At 39.1% G+C, this 21,464-nt stretch overlaps 1 long non-coding RNA gene across 1 annotated transcript; it reads left to right on the top strand.

Annotated features, from left to right (window-relative positions):
* Positions 1 to 2,103: 2,103 nt before the first annotated feature.
* LOC125377411 lies at positions 2,104 to 6,458 on the top strand. Its single transcript, XR_007219567.1, has 3 exons — positions 2,104 to 2,186; positions 5,554 to 6,234; positions 6,380 to 6,458. It is a non-coding gene; the product is annotated as an uncharacterized LOC125377411 (long non-coding RNA).
* The last annotated feature ends 15,006 nt before the right edge of the window (positions 6,459 to 21,464 follow it).

The raw sequence follows: 21,464 nt of genomic DNA on the forward strand, positions 1-21,464 counted from the left end.
TATGCATATAGGTTTTATGGTCAAGGCATGTAATATAAACAGAAAACTTGGTAGGCCTATTATGCATATAGGTTTTATGGTCATGCCATATAACGTAGACAGAAACCTGGTAGACCTATTATGCAAACATGTTTCATGATCATGTTCTATAATGTAAACACAACATGGTAAGCTCATCATGCATAAATATTTCATGTTCTACAGTGTAACCATAAAATGGTAGGCCTATTATGCATATATGTTACATGGTCTTGCTCTATAGTGGGAACAAAACATGGTAGGTCTCTTGGTATTATACAAATATGTATATGCTGCGCGTTCGGTTCCCAATTCAATTTAGCGCGGTTAAATCTACAGGTAACCTAGTATATATAATGTTCTTATGGAATCAGCATACAGACAGCGTTGAGTGTTTTTGTGCACTTGTCCCTTAGGTGTTATTGAACAGTTTATCATTTCAAATGGGGGCTCCTTCTTCAAATGGGATTCGCATAAATATTAACTAGTGAGGGACAATTTCGGAGGTCTTTCAGAAATCCATTTACTTCAACTCCATCGTGTGACCAACAAGTGAAGCTTTGTACGGGGAGTTATGAGCACCCAGCCTAACCCTAGCTAAGCTAAGGGTAAGACCTTTCTTTCTTCTTTTTTTCTTTCCTTCCTGGACCAAAGCTTATATAGCCAAGGTCACCTGACATTTAGTGAGTAATAAATATAAATGTAAACAGTAATTCATCAGCAGGATGGCAGACGGTCGATGTACACAAAAATGGGGATTAACAATTAGGATTAGCATCTTATGAATAACAGCAATTAAGTGTTTCAAGGCATATAGATGTCATGGTTCCATGGCGAAGGCGAGCTGAAAGATCTGATGCTATAGAATTTGATGATTGATATGATGAAGACGAAATCTAACCAACTCTGCATACATTTATTGGCATTTGGTAATTTTATAACCATGTCATGCCCTCTGCATTAACTAACTCACCGCAGTAGTTATTAAGTGCTAAACACACAACTAATTGCAGGTGACCATTTTATGAAACAGCTCAAATAACAACAAATTTACGCGATATTTAATCAGCTGCTCAGCGCACGTGACATTGCACTCACTTTTACTCACGATCAACCCAGCTGTATGATATTGACTGTTCCTTTATTTCGCCTCACACGAAAATACTAGCTTCTGATTGGTTAACGAGCGGGAAATTATTTTTCATGTAGCCTGCTCATGTAGCCCGACGAGAAATCAATTGGAACACAATGACGGCAACTTGCATATCTCGAACAAGTATCGTTGAGTTGAAATGAACCGATGTTTATACAAGTAACTCGATTCGTTTGCGTCGTCTGCTATGAGTTTTGCTAACTCAGCGAAACTGCGGGCATATATTGCGGACCTGCTTGAAAGGATGTCGGTGAGATAAATTCGTTGCCAACCGATCCCGTGGGGTATATGGTGTGGCGTAACCTGTGCGTGAACATATGTACTCCGTGCCGTTGCGTCGTCTACTCGAAGAGAACCTCAAGTAGGCTGTCAATTTAAAGTAGCGTCCTTAAGGAAACGGGCATTTAGCCGCTGAATATATTTTGGAAATATTCCGTAAATGTGAATCTTAAAGCTCCCTTATATGATTATTGGTGAATGTTGTTTTACGTTAAATTGATATCAAGCGTTTCGACCTTTCGATCTATGACACTTTGTAAATTAAACTTAAACAGAAATTGTTGAGATTTTCTATGCAAGTACTAGCATGCAAAGTCCATGCTTCTTCTGCTATCAAAGGAGGTTTATTTAACTGCCATGTTGATGTTTGCTTCAGGTTACACTCCAGCTGTGCGACGGCACCCTGTAATGAGAAAGTGAGAAAGTTTGCTTTGACACCGCCTTTCAGGGTATGGTGAAAAAACAAACACAATCAACAACATAATGAAAAACTATGCAAGAACAAATCATATTCACTTATCATAGCAAACACAGAAGAGTTTAGTTCATTAAATATGGTCATACCCAATCACATGAGGATCTTTTGCTTTCTCTATTTTGAAATGCTCATAAAACATATCTGTCATGACTTTTACATTTTCATTTTGTTTCAGATGTACAGTACAAAACGTCAGATATATCTACTTATTGTCCTTCTGATCACATCCTTGTTCTTATTGTGGGGCAACTATGACGAGTAAGTATATATGATATGATATTCAATGACAAAGTAAAGCAAGTTACAAAAAACACAATTGAAATGCTGTGTGTTGCAACATCATCCAGCCAAGGACAGATTAGCTATAGTCATACGAAATATAGGGGGTTCTTTATCTTCTTCTTAGATTAGTTTATATTACAACTCTTCAGTACTCAATGATATATGTCTGTACATCTTCATTTGTTGTATGAATGAACTAGGAAGGTGTTCCAATGCTGCATTAAAAAATGGAAGTAACCCAACCACCATCGTTCTTGATTAAAAGCAAGAACATCCTTTCCACCCATATTCATATATAATATCGACCCGTGAAGATCCGGGGTAGAATAGGTCTTCAGCAACCAATGCTTGCCGTAAAAGGTGACTATGCTTGTCGTAAAAGCGACTAACGGACTCGGGTGGTAAAGCTCGCTAACATGTTATTGTATCCCAACTGCGTAGATCGATGATCATGATGTCAATCACTGGATTGTCTGGTCCACTCGATTAAAACATAAGAAATATCTGCCAAAAGCAGAAATGATTACCATTCCGACTATATCATGAGCATGTATTTATGAATGACCCGAATATATTTCCTATGTATGACAAGATGAAATAATGACATCAGAGGTAGGGACCTTGTCTACTGTTAATGTGGAACGTGCTTTTTCAATGTTACGCTGAATTCCACGTAGGGACATGATACTAGTATTTGCTGGACAATAATTTGGATTAATTTTGACATACTTGTGTCAAATACTGAAGGTAAGATGAAATTTGGTACATATTCTTAGGATTAGGCATTTAATTAGTAAGGCAACCGTCATTTAAAGTTTAGGTCACTGTAATGGTCATTCGTATGGAGTTTTGCTTCTTTGCGTACTGAATCACCCTTAGTGTTTTTATTACCTACGATGACAAACATATCAGGGTTCATAAAAATAATTTATTACCCACGTTGTGAAGATACAGTAGGTAAGATACTAAATCCGTACGTCACACGTGTGTTGTACAAGGTTGACATCGTTTTATTCGTCTTGATTGGATAACCGTGACCTCTGTCACACCAGAACTTCTGTTTTCATTCATAAAAAATATCGCGAGACGTTATTCGCTTTCTCAACTACAAAGCAGAACTAAAGGAATCTCATGAAAGCACACACTTTATTAAACCAAAGAAGATCGTCACGCGCATTATGTTCGCTATGCCCATTATATTAGTTATGCATAGTTGGTTTGTTGGTTGGTTTGTTGTTTAACGCCGCACTCAGCAATATTCCAGCTATATGCCGGCGGTCCGTAAATAATCGAGTCTGGACCAGACCAGTGATTAATATCATGACCATCGATCCACGCAATTGGGATCGATGACATGCATCAACCAAGTCAGCGAGCCTGACCACCCAATCCCGTTAGTCGCCTTTTACGACAAGCGTGGTCACTTTTTAAGATCTATTCTTCCCCGGAAATATTCACGGGTCAGTTATGCATAGAGCTATTGCAGACATTATAAAATCGTGCCATGCATATCCATATGCAATGTCTACCGATGGATAGAGGGTCCCAATTAGCGTGACGCAGCCGACCACTTTCGCGACTTTCAATTTGATTTAACGTAAAAGGTTAAGCGTGGTGAAATGAAGTCATTTTAAACTATCTGGACAGATATCTAGACTTACGTTCGATGCTCATGTTGTGCCACCAGTATCTCCATTCGCAGCGTATTTCGTGACATTGATTCCGGAGGAGTTTGTTCATGAATGAATATACATGACTGCACTAAAGGTGAACATTTCCGATACAAATCATTCGAAAACTCCATAGAAGTGTGCCTGACTTCTGATTATGTGATCCGAAACATCCCAAATGTGAACAATAACAATCCCTATCTCTAGCGTAAAACGCTGTGAGTAGATCACGGTTGTCTTTTCTTATTCCGGTGGTGACCTTGCCCTTCGTTCGAAGCTGTCACTGACATGCAAACAGACTTGAGTTTGTTGATTTTCACGTCTTCAGCATAGGATGGTACAGTTATCATGAACGTTTTTGTCGAACACTCTGATTTCCCTCTTCCAAAATGGTACGGACATGATATAAGAAGAACCGAACCATTTTGATTGCATAGCCGGGACCCAGGCAGTGCGAGCAACCGACCGTTTGTCCGATATTCAAAGCGCGGCGCTAATGTGACTTTCAAAATCTTCTTATAGTTGTTCTGCGTACTAACAACGATGCGCTTGAATATCCATAAATTGAAGAAGTTCTTCCAAAAGGATCTTGAGCGACGGTGCTGTTATGTTTCCAAACAAGAGCATGTTGTTAATGCGTATGCATAGAAATGCCAACAATGTCCATATTTGGGCATACACCTGTCAATAGTCATGCGCAACCAGATTTTGCTACCGGTTTCAGTTTGGTCTGTCAACGAACGTAAGTTATTATGTTTTTACACTTAAATATATATTTAGCGTGGGTAATAAATAAAATACCACTCTCATTCTCGTTGGATACCATTTTTAAGAAACGAGTGGAATGGTATCTGACCGAGCGAAATGAGTGTAGTATTCTCTATATGTGCCCTAGAGTCATGTCACGTCACAAGACAACAGTGTATTGTTTCCCTCCTCTGGTCGGCATTGTTGACGTCATTCGAATCTTATTGTGACGTGAGGTCGGAATGACGTCACACTAGAAACGACATCATAGTTGACGATTGTTGACGTCATTCGACAAATTGTGGTTTCGCTGCTGTTGCGACTTGCTGTCCTCCTTGGTAAACACTCGATTTCGATACTGCATGGAGACATCTTCTTCGGTAATAATAGAACATTATATACTTGTTCATGTCGTAACCATAGTGTGACATGAACACTCATATAATATCCTCTGTGTATGAGATGCTTGTAAAAAGCATACGTGGTCTCAACTTGAAATAAAGAAGCATATTATTGGTCAAAAATTGATGGGCAAGGTTTTTTTTAAGCAAGGGGTGGTATGTTTTTCTGAACACAGGAGTTATTTAAACATATACTTTAGTATAGTTTGCATGTACATATAACTGTTTAAAGTCAACTATTGATGCCTTACATAGATGATACACTGTGTGTTGTGCTTAAGGATCGAAAAACAGAAGAGGTGAATGTCAGTCTGTTTGACTACAAGTACAGACAGAAAGCTCGAGATGTGTTCCTATATGACAAGCATGGGTTACTGGAACCATATCTGACCCGGAATCATTACTTGATGTTACATAAATGGATATCATATATGAAATCAAAATGTACATCATGTCACAATGTCTAGCACATGTTTACCTGTTTTGTATGGCATATTACTCAACAAAGAAGGTTTATTCTTGCAGATTTCAAATCTTACCAGAGCCCCCATACCGTTCAAGAACTGGAAGCCAAAAGCAAACTCACTTAGTAGAAACACAAATAATTCCAGAAATAAACGATACCGAAATAAATGATACAAATAGTCATGCGTCTGCAACAACCTCAGCGATGTCACTTGTAGAGCCAAAAGTTGTGTATGCACTAAATGAAACAATCAGTTTGAAGATTGTGCTATTTGACCACAGGAATAGACCAAAAACCCGAGGTGGCGATATGCTAATTGTATGGATGCGAGACAATGGTAAGGGAGCTGCTTCAGCCGGAACTGTTATTGACCATGACAACGGGACATATACTGGTGTTCTGCGCATCTTGTGGACCGGACAAGCTGTCATCCGTGCAGCGATATTATCTTCGAGAGAAAAAATGGCTTTTGTATACAGGGAATTTAACAATGGATATACTGGAAAGAGAATCGAATGCTTATTTAATGTATACAACTTAACAGAGACTACATTGGGATATATGGATAACACATTTGTGAAAATGGGACAAGTTTGTAATTTAACAGACAAACATTATGGTGTTCCATTGTATTGTTATAAACCTAAGAAGAAAGAAATACAGTGCAGCGACTGGACTGGGATCACTTCACAGAGGAACTTGCCGATACCAGCCAGGCCTGACAACAAATGGTATCTTTCGTAAGTATTTATATAATATATCATGTGTAATTATGAGCACCATTACATATATCTCAATTCAAAGCAGAATATCATTGTCTTTTTGTTGGTGCATATATGGTGTCAGGATGTTTTGGTAGTATAAAACCATATTCTATTATTTCAGGTCAGCCGGCCCAGGGATTCTTCCAGGCAATGTCACAGTGACCGTTTCTTCTGGTATATAGGCTGCATCCTAAATAACATGCATAACTCATATTTACAAACGCTGCAGGCAGCATTGATATGTAGACATTTTCTGCATAAATACTGATGACTAAGTTCTACAGATATCCACAAAATATAATGTCATCTAACGAAGAGACATGAATGTCAAAGTTAAGCTTCCTCTGTCTGGCACGTTTTTGGGGAAATTTAAGAGTAAGGTCGAAAAACTATATTGATGACTATATACTAACACTTAAATCTGATGATCAAAAGGCGAGACATTCATATACAAGCTAACCTTTAGCTCGCTCGGTTTGCAACATCAGAAGATTAGATGGAATCAAAGACATTTGGGCAAAACAAGATCAAACATTATATATTCATAAAATAAGGAACATATATGTTGAGCTCCCAGTATACATGCATGTTCCACCTGTAACTACATTTGGTGCTAATTCCACCCACCACATTTCAGTCTTCATTTATGTTTTGAGACGACGTTTTTCAGGGGTCTTTGTTAAAATCAAAGAACACTGATGTTTGCAACACGTCAAGTTATCTGCTGTAATTGTATAACATTTAAGGTCAAGATCACTTAGTATGCAGTGTATGTCCAAAACCCCGAGGAGACGGGTTAGAATTGGCCCCAGCAACAAATTATTTTCGAACGAGTCGACTTAATGGTTTGGGTTTAGGTTCTGTGACTTGATAGACAAGGCAGTTATGTACCAGACGGCGTATTAATTACTGGTTTACCCCTTGTCTTCTTAACAGACTGCCATGATACAAATGGAATATTGCTAAATGCAGCGTTAAACAAATGGTGCTAGCCGACGGTGGGGCAGGATACGCACTCACTTTCGCAACACTTGGCATCATCACTATTTGTAATCAAATCCGAAGTACTTAGATATACTTGACCATGTGGTTTTTAATTTGTACTTTGTTATGTATCATAATTTAGAGTCTCACAAGATTAAGGACCAGCCATAGTTTTGATTGATATTACCAGGTGACATTAATCATCATCTTGTGTATTTAGCAGTGTGACTATTATCTATTGACCTTCATAATACTCATGACTGTATCCTAGTAACCGTTTTAACCAAAAATAAGGTATGATAAAGGCCCTCTTGGAGCCCCCAGGATCTGGATTTATTTGTGTCATGATGACCAAAACATTTTAGCATCGTTTCTGAAGATTCCTGGGTATAATCATAAATTACAAAGCTGTGTCGCTATTGGAAGATTATTCACATTTGAATGTAAAACGTTAACGCAAGAGAATAACCTGGCTTGATTTTCCTAAGAAACAAATTACATTTGACGTAAAGGGCAAAATGGCTGTGAAAATAATATTGGACCACTGAAAATCAGTGACGACAGGAGGTGTTCGCGAAAATTTTCATTCACCCAATTTACATCAGAAGGTAAGTATGTATTGTCTGTAGCTGCACAACAGCACTCCTGTCATTCGACTGCGGCCTGCAAACAAAAAAACAGACAATCAAGTGATCGATTGACCAGAAAAGTCAGTGATTTGGATAAAACTAATAATAAACTAATAATAAGATCTTAGTTTTGAGAAGATATTCTGGTGCTCATATGTAAAGAAAAACATTAAGGAGGCCATGAAGACAAATAGATACAATGTATGGCTGTTTTGCTTGTGACAATGGACTCGTAACTTTTAATCGCACATGTTTATCGTATTTATTGTTCCAGCAACAAACACAAGTATGACTTCACAGATCCCTTGCACCAGGACAACCTTCAAGACCACCTGGCTATCAAAACCTGTTGGTTTCTTTTACAACTCCACGTGGAACCCCTTGTCGTGTATTAATAAAATAACCGTCAAAGACTATGATCGCTGCTTAGCCAACAGGACTCTTAGAATGTTTGGTGATTCAACTGTCAGACAGTTATACACTTTCTTGTTCAAACATCTAAATCTTACTTGGAGAATTGGACCATGGCAAACCCCAGCGAACCTTTTGCCTTCACACAAATGGTATTCCTATTCCGAGGCATACAAAAAAGGTTTTAACTATACCGTCTGTTGGTCCCCCCATGGTCTACCAATGACATTTGTCAATGCCAACAGGACTGCAATTCGACCATCCTTTGTTCATCTCGATGAGATTCCTCCTGGTTCTAGAGACATCGTTCTTATTAATCTGTATGCTCATTTCCAATTCTTTCCTGTACACATATTTAGGTCTCAAGTGAAGCGCATTAGGCAAGCAATAGAACGATTACTGATACGATCGCCTGATGTAAAAATTGTAATGAAGGGGCCCCACTATTTTGTTGTACATAAAGTAGTCACTACGTTTGGTAGAATGTGGGGGCCTGTATATGACAAAATTATCAGACAAGAATTTGTTGACCTTTATGACCACGTTATATACCTCGATCTTTGGGACATGCTCATTTCTGTTGAGAGTACTGACGTTCATCCGAGTGAACAACTAGTGAATACGATGCTCCGCACTGTGTTCGGATATGTCTGTACGAAATGAAGATAATCACAGGTCCGTTTTGACTAGCAGTGCCCCTTCTATGCCAGAGAAACGGTCCATTATGGAGGCGCTGGTCCATTGTGACTGGTAACCGAATTAAAAAAAAACATGGTCAAAAACATTCATATGATAACCTGGACATTTGACATTTGTTTCCATAGATTGTGAGAAAATAAGAGAAGATACACAACGTTCATGTTATATTGAATCTACTTACATCCACTGAATTCAAAATGTCAGTTCTCTTAGTCTAGTTGTTCTTCAAAATAAAACATTTGAATATTCTGCGAAATATTGTTTTTAACATTATCATTATCAACAAAAACATAGGACTAAAGTCATCATGATACGAGGTGAGGTGAAATTGGGTTTAAAGTCGCGTTCAAGATTATTGCACTTGCATGCACGTGTGTGTGTGTGTGTGTGCGTGTGTGTGTGTGTGTGTATGTGTGTGTGTGTGTGTGTGTGTGTGGCTGCTTGTACTAGTCCGGACTAATGCCGATTTATAGTGCTAGCTCACTGAGATACCATTCCGCAGTTTAACATGAATACCCCACTCAGACACAGTGTACTGACTCCGAGCCGACCAGTCCTTGTTTTAGCCCCTTTGTGCTGAGCGCCAGACAGGGTAACAACAAGTACCATCTTTAAATGTCTTTTGGTATGACGCGGCCGGGGATCGATCCCCGGACCTTCCGCTCTACCACTAGACCACGGAGGCGGTCTATCATGATACGAACAAAATATGGTCGAAAATTTAGTTGAAACATGCATGCCCAAGTTAAGCTTCTTTCGTACTTTGAAGAAAAAAATGTTTACTGACCTGAAAATGAATTTTGAGGGAATATAAGAGAAATGTCAAAAGGCAAGGGCAAATCAATGTCTAAATTTAATATGACTCAAAATCCGCAACATATGTGTTGGGTCCCGAGGTGGGCCTAGAGAGGGAGGTTTTATTCCCCTTAACTAAAAGTACATCACCCAGTTAGGACTAACCCCCCGAAGCTAGTCAACTACTGGGTTACTGAACGCCAAGAAAAAAACATTGTTCAACTCCGCAGCCCAGTCAGCCTCCCTCCGGTATACAAACCAACTGAACTGGAGATGGGACTTGCCCCAGGGGCTGGCGTAGAACCTATCCAAGAATATCTTGGACGTACCAACTCAAGTCCACACTTCTTAAGTGTGCAAAAGCAACAGGATGGCCAGACATACCACGTTTAAATGGCAAATTACTGAAGCAACATTGGGACAAAGCCATGTATGCATACCTGACAGCACAATATTCGCGACCAGCTCCGGCGACTGAAATTGTATATGGGCAGTGAGTCTGGTGAGCTTTCTCCCAACGCTCGTCAAACGCCTTTGCTTGAACCCCCAGTTCCAACAGTTGCAGATCCGAAATTGCAAATGGATGTTCGCATTGTTCTCCCTAAACTACCTGATGACCCACTAATGGGCTCACAAAATGAAATTTCTGATGTTGGCCTCAAAGAACTTGATTTTTCCCCCTTTTCCGACCCCTCTGCTGTCGATGATCTTTCTGATGATCCCTTGTATATTTTGTTTATGTCATGTTATAATTAACCAATCATTTCCACGGAATAAACTTAACCCTCATGGTGCCTGGACGTCAGTTACCCTGCAAACCGCTCAGTGCCGCACTGTGCTGACGTCGCGGTTCCAAAATCGTATACATTGTATCAAAAGTGTTGCAACGTCTTAATTTCTTCACACAGTGTAACCAAATTGTATAACATGCAACTCGAGTTGATTGTCTTTCCAACAGTATCTAAAGTCACCAAATCCAAAAGATCTATGCACTGCCCAGCCATCGATAAAAGTGCTGGTATTATAAGTTTCCTACTTTTCCACATTAATCGTAATATGGACGCACCCGAATATGGCAAGCAAAGTCAAGTAAGCGCCCTTGTTTGAAATCTAAATGACCAATAATTCATATCATTGGCAAGTACATGTCCTAACAGTGATAGACATATGATATTTATGTTGAAGTTCACATTCACTGAGAATTTTCCGTGAGTTATATTTACCGATAAAAAATCCCGGTGAAATTGTGCGTGTTTCTGACGTCAAAACAAAATTGACGGAAGTGGTCGTGATTAATTCATACGCAGACTGTTTCAAAGATTATGTCACAAAACGAATGACAGTTTGGAATGTATATCTTGAAGAAATCCCGATTACCTCCATGTATGTTTCAATGACCGTGCTCTTTTATTAGCGATAAAAACAACTTCGGGGTAATTGACATCGTACATTTTCAAAGGACAAAATGTGAAAGATCGCTAAACAGCCCTAACAATACTCAAATTGATATCGCTCAATATCGGGCATCTTTGTTTTTTCTTAATAATTAACAAGATTATACTAACGTAATACCACTCAAGAGTAAGTACATGTAGATTCAACCAAACTTGTTGAAACGTTTTTATGGGCAGCAAATCTATTCAACAAACCTATTTTCGATCACTCGCAACTCGGGCGCCATATGTCATTGTTTCACTATGACCACCAGAAAACATACATCCTCGTATCAGCTCGTATTTCGCACTTGGCTGCCTAACTTAGACCTTTGCTCAAAATATACTTGTATGGCCAGTCCATGAAATACCACCTTTTCTTTCATTTATTCATTTGATTTATAAATACGACTTTAGACGTGTATTTACACCTAGCAATAGGTATGTACATGTACATTTAATGACATATACGTGATAGTTTATTTCCACTTGTTTCCCATTCCATCCCATTCTACTAAAGGAAAAGTTTGAAATAGATAATGATCGTAGGTCAATGAAAGTAATGGAATTATTGGTCATAAAAGGAAAAATATATTCTTGGTATTGAACTTCGAAAATTTAACCAGCAAAATCTTTGATAAAAATGGTTTATTGTGTCTTTCCTTTTTTCCTTAATTTTGGCCTAGCTAAACAACAGCTTGGAGTGGAGATATACACATTAAAATGGTGAGAGAAAAAACACACAAGAATGCATTGATTTTGCTCTTAGACAAATATTTATTTAAAAAAAATCGATTTCATACTTAGGATACAAAACAAAGTAGAATCTAATTACTACTATGTCACTGGTCGAAGTATTTGGTAATTTAGATAATGCAGAGTGGAAAAAGACATAAATATAACTATATAAAACATCAAAACGAAATCACATTTACACTGAAAACCTTTTGTCTTTCAGAAATTGATTATCTCTAAATTGTGAGTAGATCTAATTACTTACTGTTTATGTTATAAATTGAACCATTCGAGATTCCAATAGATGAAGCTAAAAGCTAGGTTGTTTAATATTGGATCCATTTTGACAGCTTTCTCAACTAAATGCACATTATTTTTTTGGAATATCAAGCCCTCAAACAGATATGAAAAGCACATGTCAACATACGAAAATTAGAAAACTGCGCCAAATATTCTAACACTGTTAGTCAAATGATAAGCGGTCTCATTCACTCGTCGGTCGCCGTAGACATTTTCCAATCGTGATGTACTAGATATGCTTTCTAGTTCAGTCAAAGAGAATATTGTTATTTGGAAAATGAAACCACGTGTATCCATTATACTACCACAGCATTGGATCAGCAGTTTCATGTGACGTCATCCACGTCACAACACGCGAGGTCAAATCACGCGCACCCGTCCAGACGACAAATTCACAGCGGCGGGAAATCACCGACCGTCTATTAGCCTATTTAAATAACATTGCAGATTGTTACGAAATAAAATTAATTTTACTCATTTCAGATGACATATCAAATAAGAGTTGAAGACTTGCAATAGATTATCATACGTTAATCGAGAGTGCAGTGTACATAAATAATTTGTATATCTAATATTAATTTTTGATCTAATATCCATGGCAAAATGTTTGAAAACGAGCTATAATATATTCCATTTTCTGAAGAGATTAGTAATGTGTATTTGATGATGTATATGCATACACAATGAGTTATCAATGTCTTCTACAATCACAGCATGTACCATGTACATTAGACTCATGGATATACTATTTCAGCAAACCAATCACAGCGCCATTATCACAGTTTCAATGAAAGGAAAAACAAATCCAAATCGAACACAGCGTATCCATAAGCGGTTAATCCAAATACAAAAAGGTATTGATGTCATCATTGTAGAAGTTATGTTGATGTTTTCAGTAGTTGCATTATGTTTGTATCGCGTGTACCATCGACAGAAACGGGGGCCGAGCTACCACATGTGGAACCGACCTTGACACAATTTGTTTACAATATGGCGTCGACTCACGTTAGATGTCTAGGCCACACTTTTGAAATCTCCATTTGCGACAAAATGTGAAACAGTTAGGGCAAGTCACTCACACGGTCAGGTAGTTTGAGCAATCGCACTTGACACTTAGTCATTTCATATGAAAAAAGTAGCAGTTATTTGTCTGAACGGGCGAGTATGTAGGACAACCGGTAGACAAGAAATCGCGGCACAGATATGATGCGAACGTGCGTTGTCGATCGATCACTTCGGGCTTGGCCATTCAACATTAAGGTTTTGATCATGAACTTCCTGCCCATAAATATACACTATACCACCTTCATATTAACATTTATAGCTATCTTTCAATATCTTTGATTTTAATATTTTCTGTAATTCAGCATCATAAACAAAAAGACGATCCGCACTGTCGTTTCGTCTCTAGCGCCGTGCTAAATCGCCATGATACACAGTCGATAAATATATGCAATACTTGAACAAAAAACTTCCGTGGCCGACGAAACGTTAGTACTCTTACGCCAATAACTGTACAGTGGGGACAAGTAAATCTTTCTGACCAGTCAGATCAGATTTTTTTTTCAAATTGGCTGTCTGATATAATAATAGTTACGTGTATATGACATGGGTGCATAATAAAAAATTGCCGAGAAGCGCGGTAACCACTTTACTAATCTCGCCATATTTCGCGATCCGTAGCACTGCATAAATTATGAGTTACACGATATTAACGCTGAGATGATTAGGGTGATGATGGTCATAATTTCATTTAATGAACGTCATGAATGTAATGGAAATATACACTGTCGTTTTCCAATGTGTACCGACCATTCCGCCATGACCGACAGTCGATAAAAATATACAAAACTTGTTCGTAAAGGAGTGAACAGAATTGTATTTACGTGAATAAGTATACAGTTGGGAAAAATATGTCTTTCTGACCACTCAGAGGTCATATTATTTCTTATGAACAAGGATTTTGTCTGAAAATATTGACGTGTATGCGACATGGGTGCATATATCAAAATTCGCCGGCATCGGCAATGTAAACTGTAAAGAGAATTGTTATATTAAGGCCAATTAAGGCCATTAAGGCTAATGAGACCTGAGCGGGTACCATAGTCTTACTGAATAACACACACAAACTGGTGTTTGATATCAATGACCACACAGTAAGACGGAACATGAAATAGACGTGAGAAATTGGACATATTCCGATCCCCAAAACTTTAAAAAAATCGAAAAAAACAAAAGAGTCATTACACCATACATGTGAAAAATAAGGAGTAAATAATCGGTATTGTCGGGTCTTTTAGTCTTGTCATACAGACCCTGAAACAAATATATCCAATACATCCCGTGCAAATCTGTAATGTTTGGCAAGTCTAGACTACTACAGTATCTGAAAATGAAGAAAGTGTCGGGGCTCCTTAAATTCTTACTATATTTTATAACTATAATTTACCAACTGTTTTTTTCTGTAAAATATGTTCATTTCAGAGACTAGATGTTAGTCTGAGGCTCTTTATTCATAGTTTTGTAACAATTCTCTATCTATATATATACTGAACATCATTGAAAACGCACCACCATGAAAATGGATGTATTTTTATCCGGGCTTAAGTCACATGAAAATATTTAAGTGAATGAGTAATATACGACGTTCTGGACGAATCATGAAGAAGAACAGCTCGTCAAAACACATTCCTAAATTTTTTGTGAGCGAAATCGCCAAAACGCAACAAATTGCGTGCACATCATGGAAAACCTTTTTTTGGTTCACGGGAAGCATGCAGAATAGGGCTATAAAAGACAGACCTTTAAAAGCCACATCACTTGTTGCTGCAGACGTAAAGGGTACTGACACAAGAAATGCCAAGATTAACAGCAGAGGAACGTGAACGTGCCTTGGGCATGCTTCAAGTTGGTACGTCAAGTAGAGTCGTTGCACATCGGTTTCAATGCCATCATTCAACAGTCCTCAGGCTACAGAGCAGATACCAGCAGACAAGAACCACCAGAGATCGACCACGTCCGGGTAAACGTCGTGTAACTACACCACGGCAGGATCGCCATATTGTTCGTCGGCATCCTCGTGATCGTACAGTTCCGGCTACCAGGACTGCAGCAACCGTACAAGGCCGACGGAATTGATCAGTGCTGACATCGTACGTCGACGTCTCCGCTCAGCAGGGCTACGTACTCGACGTCCATATGTTGGACCCATACTCACTGATCGACATCGAAATGAACGCCTGCGTTGGGCCAAAAGGCATCGTCATTGGAGATTGCGGCAGTGGCATGGTGTGCTGTTCTCTGATGAGTCCCGTTTTCATTTAAGAATGCTGACGGTCGACTGCGAGTGTGGCGTCTGCGTTGTACAGACAGATCGAGGGAGGGGGGAGTGTCATGGTGTGGGGCGGCATCAGTCATAACCATCGAACAGAGCTCAATGTTTGTCGTGGAAGAGTTAATGCCCTTTACTACAGGAATAACATATTGGCAAATCACGTCATCCCATTCTTTCATCAGCACCAGGATATGCACACCTTCCAGCAAGATAATGCAAGAGCGCATACAGCACGTGTTTCAACACAGTACCTAGCGAACAATAATTAATGTGCCTCTGCTTCCATGGCCAGCCCTGTCACCCGATCTATCGCCAATTGAACATCTATGGGATTACCTGGATCAACGCCCCTCACGTCGTCCGCAAGGACAGAACCTGAGAGAACTTGAAGATACACTACGTCAAGAGTGGAATGCCCCAGAACACTATTCGCAGACTTATTCGATCAATGAGAAGACGTTGCATGGCCTGTGTTGCTGATGGCGGACATACCAGATATTGACTTTTCATTTTAACCCTATGTGTCTTCCTTGCACTGATGACGTCATTGTAATTACTGTGTGGTATTCCTGTTTCCTTTGTCGTCTTTCTTAATATTCCGTCTATGTCTGTTCTAATCAAAATCGGTCATTGCTCAAGTTGTTTTTGTAATATTTCAAGATTTATTGCTGGTGCGTTTTCAATGCTGTTGTTCAGTATATTAAACTGTATGGTTGTTATCAATTGTGTTTTCTGGAGTGAGGTTATGTAATTATCTTTCAGATACGGACAGTGAGACATACATACATAGATGCGCGCGCGCGCACGCACGCACGCACACACACCCACACACATAATTTGACAAAACTATACTTTAAATCTACATAAAATATTAGGATGATAGGTGATTTAACATATGTTATAGATATTCATTATTTATAGTTATGCACTTTATATTGTTATCAGCGTTAACTATGTGGCCACACTAATTAGGATGTCTCACCATAAACCGTGAAACCCCCCCCCCCCCCATCCCACATGCGATCCCTATAGTGGTCAAGAGGGGATGTTGCTTCACTGCGATAAAGCGAGAAAGCGGCAGAGCGAGAAAACGATGTCCCCTCACGGCCACCATAAAGAATGGCACGTGACACGTGTCCATTATGTATGGAAAACTGTGCAGGTCATAATTGTGCATACCACAAGTAAGACCCCCTACTACTCGCTGGGAAGTCCATGTGCTACGGTTCTGTGGTTCCAATGTTTTGGACAAAGAAGTCTCCGGTGGTCGTAGATTTATGTGTTGGATTTTGCATAACGTCACACCTCCCGAGCCCTGTAATGGACATAACCACTGGGACTGAAGGTCACTGAAGGTCATGAGGGTCACTTCTGTCCCCCTGCTTTTTTTTTGTAGTCACGGACCCTGTGACCTGTTGGGGTATTGAGGGGTTGTATTGGGTGTCCAGGTAAGGGTGTAGATAGGATTGTATCGTTAGCCAAAACTCTGATACAAAAGTGGTTTTTTTTTACATTTTTTATTCCTTTCAAAGGGTTGTACATCAGGTTCAGAGGTTACACAGTAGGTTAAGTCAATTGTAGTGAAAATATGTTACATCTGATACAAAAGTTGACTGAGCCTGGGTGAGGAATCATCAACCTTATTGTACGAGGGGCGGTCAATCAGTATTTCTGAGTTGAGAGTAGGTTCTTCTTTATAGTACCATTAGTCTTTTCAACAGAGAAAACGTAGAAAAATGTGAGCTTCCAATATCTCAGATGGAGACGTCAGCTCAGTTGAAACTCCCTTTACACTATCAACAAGTTTAATCAAAAGCTTGGTCAAAGTCCATTTGGAACAAGCGTTTCTTAGTGTAAACATTGGCATAGTTAATGACGGACTTTGATGGAATAGAAAACGATCCTATGTAATGGAGCCAATCAGAATGCACGAATCATTTACCCCTTATCAACCTGTTCATTCTTAGATAGTTGACATAGTAACTGGAATAATCTCTATCCAACTTAGAGAAGAATGCTGTAAGCACTAAGCTGGTTTTCTTTGATCAAGTATTTTATCAAAGTTTTTGATAGTGTGTGCCATTCTCCCTCTTGGAATAACATGGATTCTGCATATTCCAGAGACATTGCTGCCCTAAATAAAAGCCTACAAATTAATACCGTCGCATTCTGGCTGAAATACGGCCGCCGTGTTGTCGTCTTTTCCTTTTTCAACATGATTGTAGTGCCAAGGGAGGTCCCTCTTACATCGGAATGGAAAGAAACTAATTTGTTTGGTCTAAAAGCTTCCGATTTGTAGTAGACAAGTTCTGTTACTCGCTAGCAACTATTTGGATGCGGCTTAAAATCGTTACGACTTAGGTGTTCTTATTGTGCAATCGAATCGCAAACTGTTCATGTTGTTACTACAAATTGCACCGTGAGAACGGGCCTTAACTGGGGCCTAGTCTATTGTTGGAAGGAAGTCATACAGCATTACACGACTTATACAATGGATTACGCCATCATCTATTATGTGCGGTAATGCGTTCACATGACGCCACGTTACCGTGGTCCTCTTCGCAAACAATGGACACAAAAGAACAATTCTTATAATGCTCAGTGGGAATTAATTAAGAAATAAACAACTCGTGTTCGTTGTTTATCGTACAATAAAACACTGCGGGGAGAATGCACCATGAGGTGCGCAATGTTTTATTCTACGATAAACAACGACCACGAGTCGTTTATTTTTTATATGCGATATCAACAATATGTAAGCCTCTTCAAGGATGGTGATAAAATGTACCCGTAATTTAATCATGATGACTCCCTCAAAAGAAACCGACCTCGGCAATGTCGGACAAGTCCATTTTCTGCACAGGATAGTATTTGGCGCATATTCTCACAATCCCCACGACAATTACCTGTACCTTTTCCCCCAATACCTTTTGGATGGATCGCCGGCCATCGCGTTTATCTGCGTTGCCATGCTACATCTATGGGGAACAACTCACTTGACACTACCCTCTCAAAAATAACGTCGTCTAATATACGATGTCATCAAGTTCCGAGCGCATGTTCGAATCTCCAGAAATGACGTCATGACTGATGTTGATAATGTTTTATTGTGAAATAAACCACATTTCGTTCTTCATTGTTATTTGCGATTGATCGCGTCGCTATGTTATATCTTAAAATATATTCCCCTGTACCCGTGCCCTTATTATGGGTAACATTGTGTTGTATTGGGGTTCTCGGTACGGTTGTACACGGTTGTATTGGAAGTCGATCATGTGACATGTGAATTATAAGACATGGCAGGGTTTCTTGGGACGTGTAGAAATATCTAACTCGGTAGCGACTTGCCGAAAATAACCTTAACGATCCACGGTTATTATCGGGTTAATGAGTATGACAAATCTGGTCATTAGTTAGTGGGAATCCCGAGCTCAGAGCGCCCGAGAAGGACGTTAATCACACCTGTGTAAAATCCACAGCAGCTGAACACACCCCTCCCTCTATACATCACAATTCACAATTCCCTTCCACATGGTCAGACGCCTTGTACTTATAGACTGGGAATAAACACAATACAGGCTGCTTTACTTGAAGTCCATGTTCTCAATGCCTTGTTTTACACGATGTAGCTTTATAGCGTTATCATTTCAACGCTTGTCTCGAAGTATATATTCGATGACCAAACGACTTCGAGTAATGGAGAATTCACTGAATGTGGTTATTAAGTGTTTAGGCGGCTTACATCAGGGATACCTATACGTTTATGACTGTTTATATCAGGCATCTCTGTATGTTTATGACTGTTTACATCAGGCATCTCTGTATGTTAATGACTGTTTACATCAGGCATCTCTGTATGTTTATGACTGTTTACATCAGGCATCTCTGTATGTTTATGACTGTTTACATCAAGGATATATGTATGTTTATGACTGTTTACACCAGGCAACTCTGTATGTTTATGACTGTTTACATCAGGCATCTCTGTATGTTTATGACTGTTTACATCAGGCATCTCTGTATGTTTATGACTGTTTACATCAGGCATCTCTGTATGTTTATGACTGTTTACACCAGGCATCTGTGTATGTTTATGACTGTTTACACCAGGCATCTGTGTATGTTTATGACTGTTTACACCAGGCATATCTGTATGTTTATGACTGTTTACATCAGGCATCTCTATATGTTTATGACTGTTTACATCAAGGATATATGTATGTTTATGACTGTTTACACCAGGCATCTGTGTATGTTTATGACTGTTTACATCAGGCAACTCTGTATGTTTATGACTGTTTACATCAGGCATCTCTGTATGTTTATGACTGTTTACATCAGGCATCTCTGTATGTTTATGACTGTTTACATCAGGCATCTGTGTATGCTTATGACTGTTTACATCAGGGATATCTGTACATGTATGGTGACTGTTTACATCAGGCATCTCTGTATGTTTATGACTGTTTACATCAGGCATCTGTGTATGCTTATGACTGTTTACATCAGGGATATCTGTACATGTATGGTGACTGTTTACATCAGGCATCTCTGTATGTTTATGACTGTTTACATCAGGCATCTCTGTATGTTTATGACTGTTTACATCAGGCATCTGTGTATGTTTATGACTGTTTACATCAGGCATCTGTGTATGTTTATGACTGTTTACATCAGGCATATCTGTATGTTTATGACTGTTTACATCAAGGATATATGTATGTTTATGACTGTTTACACCAGGCATTTACATTTAATCTAAACTCGGAGATACAAACTATAAGATTTTACAACTTACAGATGTAACAGTACCATCACTCCCGCCCTAAGCCGCGTGTGCTGTCTTGGTCTATCTTTTTTCGCAAACCTTGTTTCAGGCACCTACACTATCGTTCACCATTATTCACAGGGTGGGAGAGACAGGTCTGGGCAGGGTAGTGAAAGAAATGAGAGAGAGGTCAATGAGAAGATCTATACCTATAGGTGAAAAGTCATACATTGCTTCTATTTATCACTTTCACTTGAAGTACTTGGGCGTTGGCATTCTTTCAGTGTGCCCACTGAGCCATCATAGTTAGCACCACGTCTCTAAGAAAACCTTCTCGAGCTTCGTCAGGGACAACGTACACGTTTGCATAACGTCACAGTCCAAGTCCCTTCAGAGGGTATATAAACCCCACACCCGGCTAGTGGAGATCATGGAAAATGCACTTTAAACACACAAATGTATCATTAAATGTCTTTAAATCTATAGACTAGCATTATATCTACCTATATACAACTTTATAGTGTCTCAGTTCGCTGTATTTAAAGAAAACAAGGTGCTCAAAGTGAAGCCCTTTTCCCTCTACATTCTAGACATAGCCTCTATCAGAAGTGTTTGGCTTGTGTTAGGTCCGACTTGGTCCGGGCTGTCAAAATCTTCTATAAACACAAAAATCTATCTTCAAATGTGTTTACATCTATAGATTAATATTACATCTACCTATATACCACTTTATAATGTCACGGTACATCGTATTTAAAGAAAACAAGGGGCTCAAAGTGAAGCCCTTTTCACTCTACATTTTCAACATTTTCTCTATCAGAAGTGTTTGGCTTGTGTTGGGTCCGACTTGGCCCGGGCTGTCAAAATCTACTTTAAACACACATATGTATCTTCAAATGTATTTACATCTATTGACTAGTGTTATATCTACCTATACACCACTTTATAATGTCACAGTATATCGCATTCAAAGACAACTGGACCGTTAATGTCAAGCACTTTTACTGTATTTTATTAAGAAAATCCCTGTTAAAAGTGTTCGGTCCGACTTGGCCCGGGCTGTCAAAATCAACTTAAACCTTACAGATATATCATCAAATGGATTCACATCTATAGAT

The sequence above is a fragment of the Haliotis rufescens genome, unplaced genomic scaffold (assembly GCF_023055435.1).
Source record: "Haliotis rufescens isolate VD_foot unplaced genomic scaffold, xgHalRufe1.0.p SCAF_9, whole genome shotgun sequence".
NCBI lineage: Eukaryota > Metazoa > Mollusca > Gastropoda > Lepetellida > Haliotidae > Haliotis > Haliotis rufescens.